We start from the raw sequence: 16183 nt of genomic DNA, 5'->3' as shown, positions 1-16183 counted from the left end.
GAGAAGAGAAGAGAAGAGAAGAGAAGGGAGAAGAGACATAAAATAAATTAATTTTTAAATAAATAAATGAGCAACAAAAATCAGTAGGCTGCATCAGTGGAAAGACTTAATGCTCTTAAACTGAGGCTACCTTTCACCTCACAGACCTGTCTGAATTAGAACGTCCTACTTCAAATTTCTCATCCAACTCACTGTTTCTATTATAACTGCAAATCTGTGAGATCTGGCTTGGTGTTTCATCAGGTTTCTCACTCTGGTATGGAGTATCATTTATGAGCTGGCACAGGCAAGATAGGCTTCTTCAGTTCTTGCAGACCTACCTGCTCTTGTTCTTTGTGGGACTATTTATGGAAAAGATGGAAATCTGGTAACAATGGCAGCAGCAACAACAACAAAACCAAGGTACAAAACATGCTGCAATAATGCAGGGCAGGAATGGGGCATCCTCACTTTTTCTGGAGGCTACAGAATTTTAAAAACCACATTTGTGAACACCAAGACAATGTATTGCCTCAGTCATTTTTGCAATTTGATAAACTATGAGATTCTCTCCACAGAACCCAAACCTAGTAATCTTCCCAAAGTCATTTAGCTTCCAGAGCCATGTACAAAGTCAGGCCTGTAATTATGGCTATGAGAGACAGACAATTAATGATAAAAATGAGTCAAAGTGTGAAAAAGCACTGTAACTTTCTCTCAGTTTGTCATTCAGACATCGGGTGTAACCATCAACAGGTAAAAGTGAAGGTAACAAAACAAGAAAAGCAGCCCCTTCTCTACTCCTCTTTCCATGGTACCAAGGGGAAGGAAAATTGGGTACAAAGGGTCATAAGGCAGATGTAGAGAGCATCTTCTGGCTGCAATTTTAACTCCATGCAGGAGATCATGATTGCATTGGAGGAAGAGTTACCAGTCTGTGTCACCCCTCAGGACAGATATCCACCCACTGCGGAAATGAAAAGCTAGTGGCTCCTCTACACTAATCTGCTGGGTGGCAGATGGCCTTTGAAAACCTCCCTTACACTAGCAACAAATTCTCATTCTTCAAGTGACTACCCAGACATACAATGGCAAGTTTTTTAGAACAAAATAGACAAAGAAAAAGCAACAGGAAATAAAACTTTTCAATATTATTCACTTTTTTAAATTATGCCCTTCTTGTTCCCATAATGACAGTCCAACGTTTGTCCAACTCTCCTCTTTATAAATTAAACCCCAAGAGAAAACCCTTTTCTCTTTTCATCTTAGAATGTAGCTACGTGAAAATACTGACCCTGTGAATCAGGGGTCAATTATTATTTCTAAGCGTGTGCTTACAGACAGGCAAGTAGACGCTGGACAGACCCCAAAAGGTTGTGGACTGTGTTCTGGCTGCCTATTACAGTTATTAAGGAGGTGATTCATTGCCTAATATTTAGGGCTGCCAGAATGTGCCTCTCCATGCAATAAAGAGGGAGAAGTAGTTGCAACATCAAAGCCAGGCACTCATCATCAGCTTCCTGACTAACATTTTGACTTATGTCCCTTTATCATACATGGGGCAGGGTCTACCATTATCAGTTACCAAACATCAGCACCATTGTAGGTTCCTGTGTTTGTAATCAAGAGCAACTCTATCTAAGCAGGGACATGAACAAAGCAGAGGGGGATATTGTGAACAGTGCATGAAGGAAGGCTGATGTCTCTTGAGAGAGAAATGGCTTTTATATTGGTTATTTTCACCTGCTGCTGTTTAGGATTCATGGAGTGGGCTGTGGGACAGGAGCCCATGGCAATTCAGGAGACTCCCCACTCCCCCAGCATCTCTCATAGGCTGACCTCAAGGTGCTTTGCCAAAGGGAGTGAATGTTATTGATCCCCATTTTCCTAAGGAAATGGAAACATCACACTATCACCGAGGTTGTAAAACCAATGTGTTGCTCCCTGTAGTTCTCCTTGACTTGGGGAGGAAGAGCTATAGGTTGATCTGTTATCAGCCTCCAAAGCAACAGCTGAATCCAGGACTGCACTGCTGGTATCTGCTTAATCCACCCCAGTGCAGTGCAGTAGCAGGCAATTAGCATTTCTTTGTTGTGCAAACTCTCCTTCAATGCACCAAGGGTTGTCAAAACCACAGGTCTGCTGTGAGCCTCTCAGTTCAGACCAGGCATTAGCCCTGCAACAGAGGGAACAGGCAGTGATGTTTTGGCAAAGCTTCTCTTCCCTCAAGAGTCACAGCGCGTTGCTTCCCGAACAAGCCCAGCCCTGCTTCCTTGCTTAATTGTACAGCTACAGGTTCGTTTTGTAGCTCTCACTCTTCTCACGGGGCTGTGTAAGAGCTCTTAGGTTCACACGCCAACCGTGAGACCTACATGCTGGGCTCCCGCCTTCTCCTGCTGCACGTCAGGCAGTGACGGAGCAATGGATGAATCACTGCCGTGCAGAAAAGCTGCCCTGCTTCCCTGGACACCTGAGTGGCACAGCCAGGCCACCTGGCAAGTAGTGGCAATAAATTGTGTGGCTCGTGATTACCCTGCACTCTTGGTTGCCACCTCGTAGGACATGTCCCTGCACACAGTCACTTCTGCCAGGGTGAAATGAGAAGCACGGGGCAATGTCTGGGCTACTCTTTGATCAGCTACCTGTGAAAACCTGGTGGCTTCCAAGGGAACTGGTCAGCTTAATGTACCCTGAAATATTTTACGTATCTATTACCGCAGACCCTATCCGGCTAGGTATCCAGTCTGCAAGTTGCTTCTGCGGACAGCGTTTAGGAAATATTTTTGCAATCGTACTGCATTTACTGCTTCTTGCTGATTTGGCAATTTTGAGCCACACCTGTTTTACGTTTTTCATTTCTCTCCTGAACACACACACAAGCAAAATTCATTGTGCTCACCTAATCCCTTCTGTTCTGTTGCTGTTTATTTGAGATTCACACACACAGGCACTGGAAAGGGAGATAAAATCACCCTGAGAGGCTTATCTCGCCTATCCATTCCTCAAATGGGCCCATTTGACTTGGAAAGGAAGAGGATAATTTGATTCCTAACAGAAAGTGTCCTCCTTTGATCTGATATTCCTGCATAGCCACCCATTCCCCCAGATCTTTTCCGTGTGATGCTTTACCTTTGTTTTTCTTCATCCCTGCTTCATTTTACAGTAACGCATCTGAGATAACCCACTCTTCTCCGAGGGAAACATCATATCTCACCCATTGGCAGTCAGGCATAACTGCGAAACTCACAGCACTGCCTCTCTCCCAGCCTGCATCTTTAGACGATAAAACACCGTCTGGCTGGTCTTGCATTTAAGGCAGCAGATGCGATTATTACCACATTTCAAAGAACCCCAATCAATCCATTTCCTTCATTGTCCCACTCTCACAAAAACCTAGACAGAGAAGCCTGAGGCTTTGTAGTTTTTGAAGTGCTCTAATCTGGACAGATCTTACCATTGCTGTCATAATTGATTAAGCTGTTGCCAGCATCCCCTGCATCTCCTGAGAGCTGTCATGGTTCACATTCATCAGGGCACGCTCCAAAGTTCACACACTTCCACAAGGCACAGCTCAGCAAGAGTCGGGCGTCATTAGAATAATAATGCTTTGCACTTGCATCTCGCCTTTCATCTCCAGCTCCCAAGGCACTTTGCAAATACTCAGAGTCCATTTCTGCTACCCATTGTCACACTTTGTTATAATGCACAGAAATCCCCTCCCCTTCCAAAAATATTCCACAGAGCTATTTGCAGTGGCATACACTAAGAGCAAGTAAATACTTAGCAAATAATTGTCACCATGCTTTTGAGACAGAACTGTTATTCCTGTTTTACAAATGGAAAAACTTAAGGGTTATGCTTGTACTGATCTGCTAAGGGTGGGTGAGAGCTGCCCTGAGACCAGACTGATCCATCTCCCATACCAAAGACCTTCAAGCATCACCTCAGGCTGTAGCAAAGTATCCCCAAGCAGGATTTTTGAGCCCAAAACACAGATTGAGACATACAGACTGTTTGCAGCCAGACTGTGAAGAAACCATGTGGATGGGAGGTGGGTTCAGTGGGGAACATATTACATTTACAGGTGGTCTGGAGGATCTTCTTTCAGTCCTGCAGATGATTTCCCAAAACGGATGCAGATAAGTCAGTGTGGGAGCTAATAGAGAGTACAGAGTTCCTAAATTCCTGCTCAGCTTCCCACCTTTCACTGGCCCGTGAATTCATTAGCTATTTATTTACTAGCTCAAGAAGAATAAATACATATTAAATGCATATTCACAAATTAAAAATAATAATAATAATTACAGGATCCAAAAAAAAATAAAAATGGAAGGACACTTTTCCCACTTGTGTAAACAGACAGAAATGTAGTGGATAAATGTTTTCTACAGGTTTATTTAATGCAAAGCCGGAAGAGAAAAAAACAGGCACATGTTGATTTTGGTATTCATTCTGTAGGAAAAGAGGTTTGCTTTGTGTCAATTAATTTTACTACATTGTTGTATAGAGGGGATTATTCCCCTCCATAAATGATGGGGGGGAAGGAGGAGGGGAGGCTGTTCTCTGTCCATGCTGAAGGTCTGTCAATAAATGGCCAAGGAAGAATAAGGGATGAGGCCACAGATGGAGATAAGGAGGCAGAAACAGGCACTGAAGTTTGACTGAGGGACTCAGTGTCTTTACTGTCTGTCAAAAAGCACAAAGGGAAGACTCAGCACAGGTCAACTTGAAGCAGAGCCCTGACCCAGGAGACTGAGAAGCTGCAGTTTTCTTTATCTCTGCTTGTTTCTTGGATGCTTCTTAAAATGACGACTTTGCACCTCTGCTTATCTGCTCCCTTCTTTTCTTCTGTTCGGACTGAAACAGAGAGAAGACAGCAGGTTACTAAATTAAAATAAAAGAGCTTACTACAGAAAAGGCAAGCTGACTTGGAAAACCAGGAGCCATGTCTACTCTTACCAGCTGGAGTTTCTCCCAGTTCTACAGCCATTAAAGTTATGAAATGTTTGGATGTTTTACTAATTCCATTAAGAACCAGAAAGGCTGTTCCCACCATGACCAGAAAATGAAGCAGCAACAATCACACGGGAAAATGCTCAGCTTTCCAGACTCAGCAGTTTTATTAGTGCAAATACCCTCCAGATAGGCAGCCAAACATTTGACTGCTTCTTTACATTGAACCCTATCTCAGCCTGCAGAAGCTAACCCAGCATTATAAGCCTGCTTCTCTGGCTCATTTCGTCAGTGAGAAGGAATGGCCCACCGATGAGGGCTCTGACCTGTGATTCAGATGTGTGCTGATTTATTTTTTTTTTCTCCTTTGTGGACTGGCTGAGTAACTTTGGGCAAATTGTTAATTGTGTCCATGTCCCAGTTCCCCAGCTGTGAAATGGAAATAATAGCATTGCCATGCTGTGAAATGGTATTAAGAAGGTTAATTTCAAGGCACTTGGTATATAATGCTAATGCAAACCTTGGAACCACCACTGCCTGCCATTCCCAGGCTCAACATCTAGCCTGGGTCTAGTTCTTCCCTGGGACTTCTCTAGTAGCAGCAAATACTAATGCAGCAGGGCAGGCTCAGGGCATTTTTTTTCCCTGTACTTTCTGGTATTGTGTGTGCTTTTTCCTTGATCACTCAGCTCCTGAAGTCAAGCAATTCTGGATTATCTCAATATTCATTAAAATAAAATCTGAAGTTTAACAGTCAGAATATTGTAGGATAGGAGGTGGTAGAGGAAAGAAGTGAAAGCCTGAAAGCATGAAAACCAAAACAGCTGAGACAGCTCAACATTAGTTATTTTAAAACATCATGATTTCTAAGTTGACTTTTTTTTTTTTTTTTTGACAAAAAATGATTTGTAAGTGCAGAATTGACAACACTGTCTTTTGCTCTTCCTGTTTTTTCCCCTTCAGGTGCTGCTACAGATCAGCACAATTCACTCGAATTAACCCGAGCAGGTAACCAAATTACAAGCCCAGCACTGCCTGGTTCTTTGAGAAAAACTCAGTGAGAAACTGAGTTTCATAGCCAGCTCACACCATGGCAATCTTGCTCACCAGGCAGCAATGTTACAAGTGTATTAGCATTTAGCAGAAGTGTTTAAAGCCGCGGTGCCTGCCTCGAGGAGCTCACAGCATCACAGTACAGACAGAGGGACTAGAACAGGAAGCCACATTAAAAGCAAAAGAATTAAGCAGACATGTTTGTTACGTATTCCTGCAACCACATCAAGCCCGGGCAAAGGGAGGAAACTATCGTGTCCTTGAATGCGGTCCCCACTCATAAATCCTGGCCCTTGCAGTCACGCGCGGTTCGGCACGGCTCGGCATGGTTCGGCACGGCTCGGCACGGCTTCCCAGAGCCTTTCCCAGGGCCACCCCCCTGCACCAGGCTGTGCGGCGTGCAGCAGGGAGGCATGCGTAAGTTAGCTGCAAGCCACACACGTAATTAAATTACTGGCTGGTTCAGCTAGTGAAAGCAGGCACAAGCTACGTACAATCTGCTAACATTTTCAAACCCTGTCATTAAAAATTCCTCCTTCCAGCCTGTGCCAAAAGGAGTGAGTAAAGTCTGCAGGTCCCCAACTCCTCCCAGTGCAAACTGTCTTCTTCTTGTAACAACCTTATTTCTGGCACAGCTGCAGAGACCCGTGTCCATCCCAGACCCTTGTCCACCACAGATGCCAAGAGCCTCCTGCTACCTCTTCTACCCCAGAGCTGGGGTGGATTGCGTGTGGTCTCAGCCCGCAAGGAGGGACAGCTGTGTCTGGCCTGGATCTCATCAGAGAGGCACTGCCTGGTCTTCTGAGGAAGCTGAGAAATTCCCAGGCAGTGGCACAAAGGGAAAAAAAAATTATTCTCAAGAGCCAATAAAGAGTGTCAGACACACAGGACCATGGAGGGACCTTCTCAAGGTCATGCAGCAAGTCACTGCTGGAGCTAGGCAGAATATGGGGGACCCCCAGTCCCTAGACTGAACTATGCTCTCTTCCCTTAAACCAAGTCAGTCCAAGGCAAATCAAGATAAAAAAATGATCAGGTTAAAGAAATATCCTCTGTATTAAGGATGCCAGCACCTCCAGGTGATGTTACTGGTAGCAAAAACTTGTTCTTAAAGCTATACCGAGCATGATTTATCTTTGACTGCTCCATGAAGCTTAACTGTAACTACGATCATTCCAGCTTCTTTGGGTACCTCAAGTCCGAAATAGCAAATTTTACAGTTTAATCCACATGGTAGAGGCACAAGGGGCAATATAACCTGATCTGACTGTGCAGAAGCGGTCAGTATGTACCAGATATTTAGCATTCCTCTGCAGAAACCCATCAGGCTGCTGAGTGGAGTGCTGCACATCCTGCTTTCCCTCTGCATAGTTTATTGCCTTCTTAAAGAGAAAAAGTAAATGGGCCAGATCTGCAGTTGACGTAAATCAGCATCTCCCTCCTGTAGTCAATGAAGCTACACCAGCGGGCACTAGCTAAAGATCTGGCCCAGTGAGTTTAGTGCCACGAGGTTATGAATCACTGTTATTATGTGGTGCTGCATGTAATTGCCTGATCCCTTCTCCCCATCTCCCCGAGGGGTCCAGAGCAGCCCTTCTCGTAATGCTGCCAGCAGCAGGGGGAGAGGAAAGTGTAATGTTCAATTATCTTTTGCATGTTTTTCCAATAGTAAATCACAATGGGGGATGTGACCCCCTGCTAATTGGAAGTCATGTCCTGTGGGGTTCTCTTCTTCCCTTTTGCGCCAGTGTATATATTTGTATTAAATACTGATAAATGGCACAAATGAGGAGAAGTAGTATAACCCATGCAGTTATGGGTCTAAAGAAGATTCTTCTCATTGGCCTGTTTTTATCTAGTTTCAGAAATGTTCAGTCAACCAGACTGTTTATGCTGGGTTTTAACATGGAAAGCTAAATCTGATGGAGAATCCTTCAGCCAAACCTGACTTAAATCAACTGAGCTGTTCCTGTGTTATGGGAGGATAATGTTTCTTTCACTACCATCCACCACATGATCTGAAATCCCTCCATGACCGCTTTGTGTTTCAGAAAGGGCAAAACCTAAAGATGGTAATGCAGTACACAGGAAGCATTTCTGTGTAGCTCATCAGCAAGCCAGTTTAAATTTTCAAAGGGATTTAATCTGGGTGAAATTCAACCCCATGGTCAATAAAGCATACACATTCCTCCCAAAGCTCAGCTATGAGGCGTGGGCACCGAGGGCTGAGATTGGCTGGCAGAGATATCCCAAGGGGGCTACTCAGGCTGAGACATCCCACCAGCATTGTGGGGTGAAGGGTGTGCTGTCCCTTGTCACACAGGTCCAACGGCAGTCCTCCCTTCCTTTTGGACCAGGGTCACCTCCATGTCTAAGACCTTCTGGTGATGAGGTCCATCCCAGTGCAGAGCTGATGCTTCAGGCACTATACAGAGAGATCACTGATCTCCCTTTCACCCTTTAGGGCTGTGTCTTAGGCTTTTACAGCCTCACAGGTCCATGGGATACAAGTACTTGGTCAACCTGTTCTGCAGGATGTCCCCAGCAGCCGGCTGAAGCTCTGGAAAGGGCCCATGGCACTGGACCATGACGAAGCATGACCTCCTAGCAATGTTATCACCAACCTCTTCCTCCAACCCATGCCAATATATCAAGCATGCTCTCATCCCATCAATAAACCCAGCCCTGTCTCATGCATGGAAGGGTGATACTTGAGAAGCCTGTTACATCACGATGCTGTGAGACACAATTGTACCCCTTTGAAATGTACCCAGCACCTATTGCATCATGAGAGATGTACCAAGAACATGATTCTAGAAGGATAAAAGGCGTTTCTTTAATAGCATATTAGCCAATGTATTTAATGAATGCATTTTAAATGCCAACAGCAGACGGAACAAGGTGTATTTCAACACACATTAGCTGATCAAGGAAAACCTCAGGAGGAAGTCTAAAGGGAATAAATGAACTTGGCAAACTGGAGAATCCAGCCCACAGATAATTTAACCAGATTTAGGGCCCTAATTCAACAAGGTACTTAAAGACAGACTTTTAAAGGTAGTTAGTTAAAAATCTCATTCACAAACATGTAATGACCTCTAAGCCTGTGCTTAGATCCATCACTATTTATTTCAGCAAAGTAAGCAGTACTACAATGCTCTGCTGAATCAGGCCCTAAATCAAGGCTAATCCAGAAATTATCTAAATCCTATGCAAGGTACTCAAGGAAGATTCCTCCTCCCCGCCCCCCCCCCCCCCCTTTTTTTTTTTTTTTGTAGGTTTTGGAACTCTCTTATAGAATAGCATCTAAATATTTTACTAAATTCTGTGTGTTAGTTACAAAAAAAAAAAAAAAATCCATAGCTAGTAATCATTTTGTGTCAAACACTGTCAGAACTCCTGAGAAAAACAGAGTTTTGAATTTCAAACAGTGGAATCAATAATCACTCACTGTACAACAATTCGGAGATTTGCAGCACAGAAATATCCACATGACACATAGAAGAGAGGTTTTATAAACAGCTCTTCTCCCTTTTTATGTCTAATTACGAATACAAGTCACAGTTGCCTCTGAACATTAACCCAGCGGGAATCTTAGAGGGGGAGGAAGTGAGAGGAAGCGGATGTTCAGATACCACGGGGATGGGCATTGTGTAAGAGCAGGAATCAAATATAATGATTCCTACCCTCAGCAAGTGAAAGTGACAGAGAACTAGGGCAAGCCTGAGGTTTTGGCGTCTGTCTTAACTGGATGGGTGGAGGGTGAAAAGGTAAAGACCCTGCATGGGGATTCCACCACTCCAGCTGGCTGCTCTTAAAAATGTTTCCAAAAGCATTTTAAGAAGCAGAGGGAGGGACGAACAAGGTGAGGAAGAGATCCTTGACACTCTGTAGTTTTCTCACCCTTGCAGTGAAAGCAAAAGAGATCTTAGGCAGATCTTGAGAGAGTGAGAAGATCAGATACTGGTGAGATTGCTTTAAAGCGTCTCCAAAAAAAAGTGGCTGACACCGCATGCTGCAATGAAAACCTGATAAACATCAAGCACTCAAGAAAGCTTCAGATACAAGAGGCTGAAGTGTAACGTGTTTCTTTGCACCCCAAAGAGTCTCTTCCCACACCTCCAGAGCTCAAAGTGCCTTGGGTGCCAGTCATGCTATGCTGCACAAGCTCCCCAGTTTTGCCAGGGCCCCAAGCCATGCTCAGGGTGACACGTGCACATGTAGGTGGCAAGAAGATGTGAACACATCCTGTCCCCGCTGGCCACAGGGAACAGCAAGTTACACCGCTGGCCTGCTTTTCCTCTTGCAGCCCCCACCCTGGCACAGGCAAGTGTTACCCTCAAGCAAAGCTGATAGTAATTGTTCAAGAAGATACGGGAAATGTTTGGGTCTCTGCTGCAAAAGCAATCATTTTGCAAAGAAGAGCACCTCATGCCTGTGAATAGCCCCCAAAGGTGCTACTCTCAGAATGCACAAGTGTAAGAAATTGGACTACATTTCTTTTACTAACATTGCTATGTTGGGGAACTTATGTGGGAGTTGCAGGAGTGGTTTTTGTTTGTTTGTTTGTTTTTGGGGGGGATGGTATTTCTTTTGAAAAGGCACTTTAAACCTTATTTTTACTTCCTAGGGAAAATTATATTATGCTTTGGACCCAGTCTGAGTTATCAATATTAACAAGTACAGGTAGGTGTGTGGAAGCATCACATCCCTAAACAAAGTTGTGCTGCTAAAACTAACCTGTACTGATATAAATCCTTTTAAATGCTCATCAGGTAGCAGAAGGGTTGTTGGTGTGATCCTGATGCTGATGTTTTAACAGTGAAGGAGAATAGCTTGTATTAATGGTATTACAGAACATTTTAGTCTGAGATGGTATTCTTGGCTCACCAAACATTTGCAAGATAAAACAGTTATATAGGGAGTTCTGTGGATGAAAATACACTAGCATAATTTTAATGTACTTTTTACTGTTCAAATAGTGAAGTATGAGGTTTGTATCTACACCTTTCCCCCTTTCAACAGATTTCCCATGGCTTACCTGCACTGTCCCCACACAGTGGTGAGAAAGCCAAGGTAGCCAAGGCTGCACAAACCTGCCCACCCCAACCATGCATGCTGTGTGCAGCACGATGTGCACTGCCTGCAGAGATTCCTTCCTCATCTAGAGCTGGCTGCGCTGACTGCCCTTGCCCACAAGCTGCAGGAGACCACCTGCCAGCTCTGCTGCTGTAGCAGAACATGTGGGTTCTCCCTCCTCCAATCCAGGTCAGCTTCAGCTTAAGTATTTGGGCTGTTTTAAGTGTCCTAGTACAGATCAGACAGTACTTCTCCTGGACACCACTCCACCTGCAGCCCATGTTGAAAGATGTCTTTGGCAGAGGGTCCATGACAAACAGACAGAGGGCATTCATGATTTCATGATTTAGACCAGATATTTGCAGCCAGAAGCTGTGTAACTGGAAGGATGCTGGCAGTTCTCCTGTGTGCTTAGTGACAACACAGAAAGTCTATGGAAACTTGTTAAAGCAGTGATTTTCCCTAGTCTTCACTTCAGTGTTCAGTATTGGAGCCCTCCTCTCTGAACTGCCCACATGGACTGTTTCCAAGCGTGTATGAGTTAAAAAAAAAAAAAAAAAAATCAGTAAGAGCACAGATGTAGCTTCATTAGTCACAGTCTAGTGGCAGAGTTACAACAGGGTAAGACCTAATAAAAAGCTGGGGAAATTTCAAAATTTAGGGGAAACAATTACAGTGCTTCATTTCAGAAAAAAAGTAAAAGCTTAGAAAATTTCCTAAGTGCAGAAAAATGGAAGAGAAAAAGAAGAAAAAAAAATGAAAGGAAAAGCAGCAATAGCCAAATGTTTAACTATTCCCTGCTATCAATACTGGCTCTTAATGTTTTTCCACATCTTTGTATAGAAATCCTATGATCTTTGAAAACCTAACCAAATACAGACTTTTAGAGTTTGAAAAAGCAGCTGCTGACTTTTGAGACTTGTGAAGAGAAGTCTGGAAGAGTCAGTGCCCCAGCATAAGCAGAGAAGGTGGTCAGATTTTCCATAATCCCAGGTGCACACTGGTGTGATGAGCTCCATAACCTGGTGGCATGCCAGCTCCATTTCACTGTCTCTGTGATGGTTTGATATCAAAGAACCTAGAAACCATAGAAAACTTGTTTGTTGGACTTTCTGCTTCATATCTGTGCTCTAGGACTATATTTCCTGGGAGTCTGAACTCCCCACTAGCATTCAGCAAGCAGAGAGGAGACTACATGGATTTTGACATACCTCCTTGGTCAACACCCATGAATTGAATATCTAATTACTGCTAACAATTTTTCCTGCTTTTCTTCCTAATGAGCCTATGGAGACCTGGAGAAAGAAAGGAGTCCCACACTGTAAGCTTCTACTTCCCACAAATCCAAAGGGACACACAGAATCAAGTGCTGTAATATAGGGGTCAAACCCTGTTTCTGCTATAGGCTTGTTGCATGGCCTTGGGGTGATGATACCACTGTCTTGCCTAAGATTCCTCAAAAACATGAAGATATCCAATCTACCATCTGTAAAACACTCTGACGACATAAAGTAGCAGCCGTAGGTATTCAAGTATCTACGAGTTCAGTTTTTCAATGCTGGGCTTATAAGCAGTTCTTGCGAATTTCATTTGTAAGTGGGTTTCATGTGTACATTTTCCCACAGAAGTGTTTCTTTTGGTGGTTGTGTGTAACTCATAACTGGCAGGTTTGTTTTCATGTGTTGTGCAGAAAGCAAGATTAGATTGAAAGTGTCCTACAAATCTTAAAAGAAATCTTTACTACAAATCTTTATTGACCAGTCTATGAATTTGCATTACACTTGAGTGGGCATTTCTCTTGGTTTTCTATAGAGAACATGAGAGGAAAAATAACTTTTGTTCTCTGCTGAGGTTTTAATTTGTGTCCAAATGTTTTTTGGGTTTCCTGTAAATGAGAAACCAAACATGGAGAGGAAAAAAAAAAAAAAATCAAGCTGGCATTTAAGAAACACAAACTTTGATTTTTATCAAAACATCTCACATTTCTGGTGCTTTTCAGCAGCACATATTTAATGTGATACGTCATCAGATGGGAGTGAAGAGGTAAATTACATAAATAAAGCAGTTCACAAAAATGTATTGCATCTGGAACAGGCCTGCAGGATGGATTAAGAAACAGAGTCTCTAGTATGAGCCTGAAGGTTCATGAGTATGAGATTCTCCTATGAAGAAAGGCTGAGAGAGCTGTGACAGTTCAGCCTAAAGAAGAGAAGGTTCTGAGGTGACCTTATTGAAGTTTTTCAATACTTAAAGGGGGCTTATAAAAAGATGGAGAGCCTTATATGTGCCTTTTACTCAGGCACATAATGACAGCACAAGGGGGAATGGTTTTAAATTAAATAGGGGAGGTTTAGATTGCAGGTTAAGAGGAAATTCCTCACTTAGAGGGTGGTGAGGCACTGAAACAGGCTGCCTAGAGAAGCTGTGGATGCCCCGTCCCTGGAGTTGTTCAAGGCCAGGTTGGACGGGGCCCAGGGCAACCTGATCTAGTGGGTGGCATCCCTGCCAGGGTGGAGGGTGGTGGAACTAGATGATCTCTTCCAACCTAAGCCATTCTAATACTAATACTTCTAATAGCAAAATAACTAATTTCAGTTCATTAAAAGGAGATGCCTGAGAAGTCTTCACTTCTAAAATGTAGTAAATTAGTAAATTCTCAGGGATTGCTGGAAGATGAACCTCTTTCAAAGGCAGACATAAAGTAAATTAAAGCCCATGAGAGTTAGGTACATAAATAATTTTGAATATCTAGGTCTTAACTGCTCCAGGCTTCAATGTCCTGATATTCTGGGGATAAAATCTAGGCCTGATTCCCAGAAAAAAAAGCTTCTGAAAGTAGAACCAGAAGGCACTGAAAACATCACATTACTCCTGCTATTGGAAGAAATATTTAGGAGTCGAAGGATGTACCTTTCAATACTGAGACCATTAAAAAAAAAAAAATCCAAGCTTTGCAGTGCTGATTAAAATTTCCTAGTTAATGAATGTCAGTAGATATTTGCTATATTTTCTGTCTGAGAAATGAAATATATGAAATATGAAAAATAGAGCGTGCTTTGTGCACTTCATATAGTATTTCAGCATCATTTCTAGGATTTTGGTACTTTTTGGCAACCTGTGTTTCTTGTATCCCATCACAATTGCAAGAAGCAACAAATTCAGGAGAAAGGGATGGTAAAAAAGTGAAATACCTGTAATCATAACATTATATTACACTTACCTCAATATCATAGCAGGCAGCCACCAAAAGATGTCCAAGTTTAGCCTGCTCCCACCCCCAGCTACCTTGCATCAGATCTAACAATCACCTTGAAGAATCTGGTCTGTTTGCTAAACCAGCAGAAAATAAATCTTTCTCTTTTTTTTTCATGTGTGTGGTTAGTTTCCATGTCAACTCACCACACATTCGCATGATCACTAGACTCTGTGTGAGGGAGGGGCAGGAATATGTGAGGGCAGAAAGGGGAAAGTAGGTTACATCAGATGAAATTGAACACATAACTGCACTCCAAATCCCCAGTGACGCCTCTAAGTGTACCCATGCAGTCATCACAAGTCTGAATGGGATGCTGAATTACGTGATAATCCATGAGGGCTCCCAGCAATATTATATACCAAACAAAACCTGGAGGCTTACAGAGTTTTAGCTATAAGTTTCAGACTATAGCAGACACCAGAGAATTAACAGCACAAACACAAGAGTAAAATTAATAAACCATTAATACTTAATGGTTTATTTTAATAGCAAAGATCATTTCATTCCAAGAATAATAGTCATCAACCTGCAGTATATAAATATTTAAAGACTGAAATGGTGTTAAATTAGAAAGTAAGGATGCTTTATCATCAATAGACCCTGTAAGATATCCCTATGGTTAGGATTAAGTTTTAATTAAACTTATAAAGTGAATGTTTGACAACTCTGTAATACTGTAGTAAGTATTATTTTTATCAGTTATATGAAAAGGACAAAGTGTTACATAGACTACCTAGCCTATAGGCACAATTCATAAAGCACATATAATTTGGATCTTTTGGAGACTTTTAAGAAAAATAATGTGTGTTTTTGTTAGTTAGAGGAAAAGGTAAAAAGATCTCTAATAATACTATATATCTCACTTTTCAGAGTCTGATAACAAACTTAAAATCTCCAAGTATTTCTGTGAAAGTTACAATGAGTAGTAGCAAGGGGTGTTTACCTTGTTATTTTTTCATTTGTACTAGATAAGCAAATAACAATTCTATAATCATCCAAAGATCTTCCACATGACAACAGAAAGTTGAACCTTACTAAAAAGTGGCCTATATTCATCTCTATCATTATAAATATTGTATAATATTAATTAGAGCTTAGAGAGCATTACAGTAATATACACAGCATTGCTGATAACTTTGCCAGAATATAAAGTTCAGTCGTCATATACGTTTTCAAAAAGGATTTTGATAAATGTCAGTTAAGAAAAGAGCTAAGAGGATAATGTGCTTTATCAGCTAGATCTGTCAGAATCATGGTTGTAACGTATGCAGAGAGTCTGAACTAGTTTTAGCAATTAGTTCAGGTATCAATTTTGAAACCTACACTGAAACATGGTAATTTCTGCCTGTGCCTATGCTAGCCCAATTACAGATAGTTTGAGTGCCTCTGCAGATATACACAGCTGCACTCTAGGCTAAGTCATAATGACTTCTTAAGCTAAAGCCAGCAACATGACCTTACTTCAACAAAGCATGTAAACCCTACAAACATTGAAGCCAATGGGACAGGAACAAAAGTGGATAATTAAAAATGTAGTTTGCAGAATCAGGGCTCATAAGATGCACTAGAACGATCAAATGCTCTGCAGATGACCTGAAGTCCATAGGTATTTTGGAACTGACCCTCTGAGGGTCTGCCTGTATTCACAGCTCCATAACTAAACAACACTTGGTCATTTAATGACTTTTTTGAATTTTGCATCTGCCAGAAGGAAATCATATTGGCCCAGTCATTTGTGTTGCAAAACTGCTAGTTCTTTTCCAGGCTCTCACACTTAGAGGTACACCAAGCTTATGCTACTAGTCAGACAAGACCTTGATTCCTGGACATAGTGTTCACTAATGAAAACTGGGCCATTCTGAC

At 42.3% G+C, this 16183-nt stretch overlaps 1 long non-coding RNA gene across 1 annotated transcript; it reads right to left on the bottom strand.

Moving 5' to 3' along the window:
- Nucleotides 1-4358: 4358 nt before the first annotated feature.
- Nucleotides 4359-14702, bottom strand: LOC137851484 (uncharacterized). The gene is made up of 3 exons (XR_011093235.1): nucleotides 14285-14702; nucleotides 11975-12142; nucleotides 4359-4836 (listed from the first exon to the last, which is right to left on the bottom strand). It is a non-coding gene; the product is annotated as an uncharacterized lncRNA (long non-coding RNA).
- Between the last annotated feature and the right edge of the window lie 1481 nt (nucleotides 14703-16183).

The sequence above is a fragment of the Anas acuta genome, chromosome 2 (assembly GCF_963932015.1).
Source record: "Anas acuta chromosome 2, bAnaAcu1.1, whole genome shotgun sequence".
NCBI lineage: Eukaryota > Metazoa > Chordata > Aves > Anseriformes > Anatidae > Anas > Anas acuta.
Note: the sequence above shows the minus strand (reverse complement) of the source record. Positions and strands in the feature narration are given on the sequence as shown.